General features: G+C 42.0%; 1 pseudogene; it reads left to right on the top strand.

Moving 5' to 3' along the window:
- Positions 1–764: 764 nt before the first annotated feature.
- On the top strand, positions 765–1,222 carry LOC129052285 (small ribosomal subunit protein uS13-like; annotated as a pseudogene).
- The last annotated feature ends 4,129 nt before the right edge of the window (positions 1,223–5,351 follow it).

Genomic DNA, 5,351 nt, shown 5'->3' with positions numbered 1-5,351 from the left:
TTAATTCAAATTAACTAAAAACTGAGGCAGTAGAAAATATTTTTCTGTTAATCACAGCTTTATTGGTTTGGTAGGACTTCATTTCACTTTAGCCATTGAAAAGCCAAACTGGCCAGGTGCAGTGGCTCACACCTGTAATCCCAACACTTTGGGAAGCCAAGGCAGGAGGACCACTTGAGGCCAGGAGTTCAAGACCAGCATGGACAACATAGCAAGACCCCATATCTTAAAAAAAAAAAATTTAGGCCCGGTGCGGTGGCTCACACTTGTAATGCCAGCACTTTGGGAGGCCAAGTGAGGCAGATGAGAGTTCAAGACTAGCCTGGCCAACATGGTGAAACCCCATCTCTACTAAAAATACAAAAATTAGCCAGGCGCAGTGGCACAGGCCTGTAATCCCAGCTACCCGGGAGGCAGAGGTTGTGGTGAGCCAGGATAGCGCCACTGCAGTCCAGCCTGGGCTACAGAGTGAGACCCCATCTCAAAAATAAATAAATAAATAAATAAAATAAAACTAATAATAATAAATAAATAAATAAATAAATAGTTGGGCATGGTGGCATGCTCCTGTAGTCCCAGCTACTCAGGAGGCTGAGGCAGAAGGATCCCTTGAGCCCAGTAGATCGAGGCTACAGTGAGCTATGACCATGCTACTGCACTCTTGCCTTGGTGACAGAGCAGACTCTGTCACTAAAAAAAAAAAGGGGGTCATTTCCATTCTGTCTTCCACCAGAGACCTACACACCACCACTTGTGCTGCCACCATGTCTCTAGTGATCCCTGAGAAGTCCCAGCATATTTTGTGAGTACTCAACACCAACATTGATGGGCGTTGGAAAATAGCTTTTGCCATCATTGCCATCAAGGGCGTGTGTTGAAGATATGCTCCTGTGGTGTTGAGGAAAGCTGACATTGACCTCACTGAGAGGCCAGGAGAACTCACTGAGGATAAGGTGGATGTGTGATCACCACTATGCAGAATCCATGCCAGCCCAAGAGCCCAGACTGGTTCTCAAACAGACAGAAAGATGTAAAGGATGGAAAATATAGCCAGGACCTGGCCAATGGTCTGGGTAACAACCTTTGTGAGAACCTGGAGCAACTGAAGAAGATTTGAGCCCATAGAGGGCTATGCCACTTCTGGGGCCCTCATGTCCCCGGCCAGCACAGCAAGACCACTGGCCGCTGTGGCCATACCATGGGTGTATCTAAGAAGAAATAAGTTTGTAGGCCTTGTTTGTTAATAGTTTATATACCTAAACAAAATAAAATAAAAATTTAAAAATTAAAAAAAGTCAAACTATCATGTGCTCTACACATAAAATACACACCAGATTTTAAAGACAGTATGGAAGAAAAAAGATGTAAAATATCTTTTAACATTTCTATATTTTTTGCATGTTGCAGTGTTTCAGGTTATATAAAATATGTTTTTTGTGTTGGATTTATTGGGCTACATAAAATATATAGTTGAAATTAATTTCACCTGGTTCTTTTTACGTATTTTAATAGGGCTACTAGAAAATTTAGCTGGGTGAGGTGGTTCACACCTGTAATCCCAGCACATTGGGAGGCCAAGGTGAGTGGATTGTTTGAGCTCAGGAATTCGAAAGCACCGTGGGCAACATGGCGAGACCTTATTTCAACAAAAAAATACAAAATTAGCTGGGTGTGGTGGCAAGTACCTGTAGTCACAGCTACTCAGGAGGCTGAAGTGGGAGAATCACCTGAGCCTGGGAAGTTGAGGCTATAGTGAGCTGTGATTGTGTCACTGCCACAAAACAAACAAACAAAAAGAAAATTTAGAATACATCTAGGGTTGCAGCATGTTTCTATTGGGTAGTGCTGGTCTAGAGAAAGAAGATGAAGGGAATGTGTAGAGAGGAGAGGTGGATGAAGACATTTAGCTGATAATTCACCAAGCAGCACAGAGGAAAGGCTGCAGGGGATGGTGAGAGCTGGAAGAAGGGCTCAGAGAGGCAGAAGCACAATTGTATGGGACAAGTGTCTCAGGGCTGAGGGATCTCCAGGGAGTCCTGGGATTTTCGTGGTGCCTGGAATAAGCAGAGATCAGAGTCATAAAGAGGTTAAGTCCTGATTTTCTCAGTGGTGACCAAGTTGTGACCAGAAGCAGGAAGGAGGTCCAGTTCTAGCCAGAGATTCCGATTTATGCTGGAGAAAAGAAATATTTTGCAGGAAGCACCCTACAGGATTTGCTAATGAATCAGAGGTTGGGAATTAAAGTAAAAGAATCAAGGGTGGGCCGGGAGCAGTGGCCCATGCCTGTAATCCCAGCACTTTGGGAGGCCGAGGCAGGCAGATCACTTGAGGTCAGGAGTTCCAGGCCAGCCTGGCCAACATGACGAAACCCTGTCTTTACTAAATATACACAAATTAGCCAGGCATGGTGGCACTTGCCTGTAATCCCAGCTACTCGGGAGGCTGAGGCAGGAGAATCGCTTGAATACAGGAGGCAGAGGTTGCAGTGAGCCAAGATCAGTGCCACTGCACTCCAGACTGGGTGACAGAGCAAGACTCTGTCTCAAAAAAAAAAAAAAAAAAAAGAAGCAAAGGTGACTAAAGATTTGACCTGAGCAACTGGAAGGATGGAGCGCCTGTTATGTGGAAGATCACAAGTAGAATGTTTGAGAAGAAGGGGTTTCATATGAGTTCATACTGGGATATGTTAAGTTTGAGAGACCTGCTAGACCACCTCCTAGATTCTGAGTAGGCAGTTGTCTAATAGAGGTCTGCAGCTCACAGGAGAGATGAGGCTGCAGGTGTAAATCTGAGGGTCTATACCACATAGATGGTATTTAAAGCTATGCAACTTGACTTCTGAAATTAAAAGAATTATAGATCAATCCACAGTCATCTCCCTGTCGCTTGCTGAATAACAAAGGCATAACTAACACCCAATTCATTCTTAAGGGTGAATTTTTTTGCAGATGTATATTTCTATAGACATTTGGCTCAATCTAATATTATAGTCAATATGTATGCCCTAGACAAATACCAGCTGACAGAATATAAGAATTCAGAAGCCAGACTGGGGTTTCTACATTTCATAATGTAGAAATCCTATAGCAGCTGCTCATCAAGAGTTTTCTACCCTCTGCTCAGAAGTTGCACTTGCCTCATTGCAGACATTTCCCTACATACCTAGAATTTTGTTTACAATGAACAGAATGTTGGGTAAGAGTCTCTTGAGCTGAAACAGTTACACCCCCACAGCTGGGAAAAGCTATTCCCTCTGCATTAGGCCAATGGGTGAGTAAGCAATTCTCCCATCTAGACCCACAGCATAGAGAACCCTGTACAGAAATTACCCAACAACATACACTGAAAAAATAAAAAGGTACAGTGGGGGGAAATTGCATCAAATGAATCCTTCTTCCCCTTTGTAGCTCCTTGGTTAGCTAAGAAAACACAAATAAACCCTTCATTATCACTGTTTAACCCTGGACTGGTTCTGCTTTCCACTTCCCTCAGGAAACCCACACCTCCTAATACAACCCATACCACGGTTGCCTTCCCCACTCTGGATGTCACAGAGAAGGCATTTAAAAATGACTCCCAGCCGGCATGGTGGCTCATGCTCAGCACATTGGGAGGCCTAGACGGGAAGATTGCTTGAGGGCTGTAGTTCAAGACAAGCCTGGGCAACATAGGGAGACCCTGTCCCTATTATTTTTTTTGATGTTAAAAAAATTTAATTTAATTAAATAAAAATGGTTCCCAAGTCAAAGAGAATAAAGAACCACAGAAGTTAGGTGTTAGATGGTCATCATTGAATTACTGATTTTACTGATAAGGAAATTGAAACCCAGAGAATTGAACTAACTTGCTCAAGCTCAAAACTGGTTAGGAGCAGATTCAGAACCAGTGCCCTGGCGTTCCCCTACTTTTTTTTTTTTTTTTTTTGCTTTCTCTTTTAACTTCTTGTTAGGGAAAATTTTAAACACATGCAAAGGTAGGCAGAATAGATACTCATCACTCAGCTACAATTATAACAATTACCAACAAGTTGCCAGAATCCTTTTATCTATCCTCTCTTTTTTGTACCAGATTGTTTTAAAGCAAATCCAAGATACTTGAACTTTCTATTAAATGGGATGGAAACAAATAAAAGACAAACACTTTTTAAAATCCAAGATACTATATCATTTCTCTTGTAAATACTTTAGCATGCTTCTCTAACTGATAAGAATATTTTAAAAAGAAAAACACATGCCATCAAATACCCAATAAAGCTAACACCCAATAAAGCTAACAACAATCCCTTTAATATCACCTACTATCTGTCCATATATATATATATTTTTTCTTTTTTGAGATGGAGTCTCGCTCTGTTGCTGAGGCTGGAGTGCCATGGTGCGATCTTAGCTAACTGCAATCTCTGCCTCCCGGGTTCAAGTGATTCTCCTGCCTCAGCCTCCCAAGTAGCTGGGACTACAGGTGCACACCACCATGCCCGGCTAATTTTTTATATTTTTAGTAGAGATGGGGTTTCACCGTGTTAGCCAGGATGCATATTTGTTTATCTGATTATCTCAGGATTATCTTTTTACAATTGGCTTGTTTGAATCAAGATTAGAAAGGTCCGTACATTGCATTTGGGTTATTGTATCTCTTAAGTCTCTTTTATTCCATTGCAATCTTACATCTCTTTTTGTTTCAATGCCATTGGTTTTTTGGAGAGGATGAATCAATTACCTTCTAGAATGTTCCGTGTTCTGAGTTTGGTTTTTTGCATCCTATGGTGTCATCTGCATCCTATAGTACTCTGTCCCCTGTATTCCCTGTACATTGGAAAGTCAGGTCTAAAGCCTTGTTCGGATTCAGCTTTTTAAGGAAGAAGAATTGATAAGAGATATTGTGCTTTTGTTATGGCTACCCATCTGGATGGCTCATTGCTATGTTTGGTGATGCTAGGGCCAAATGCTCAGCAGGTTCAGGTGTCGTGAGCCTGATCTTTTCATCATAAAGTTCCCTGTAAACCTTTCACATCATGGTTCCAGCATCTCCTGATGATCATTATTTACATTCATTGTTTCATTCATGCCTGCAAGATGATTTTTAAGAAAAATCTATCATTCCTTTTGCTTCTATTATAGAATTCTTCTATAAAGGAAAACTTTTCCTTATCACCAACTTGGTGTTTTTGAAATACAGCTGACGTGGGGCACAGTGGCTCATGCCTGTAATCCCAGTACTTTGGGAGGTCAAGGTGGGTGGATCGCTTTGAGTCCAGGAGTTCGAGATCAGCCTGGGCAACATGTCAAAACCCCATCTCCACAAAAAAATACAAAAGGTAGCCAGGCCTGGTGGTGCATGCCTGTAATCCCAGT

This window comes from Pongo abelii, chromosome 21 (assembly GCF_028885655.2).
Source record: "Pongo abelii isolate AG06213 chromosome 21, NHGRI_mPonAbe1-v2.0_pri, whole genome shotgun sequence".
NCBI classification, from domain to species: domain Eukaryota; kingdom Metazoa; phylum Chordata; class Mammalia; order Primates; family Hominidae; genus Pongo; species Pongo abelii.
This window is presented reverse-complemented; position numbering and strand designations above follow the sequence as displayed.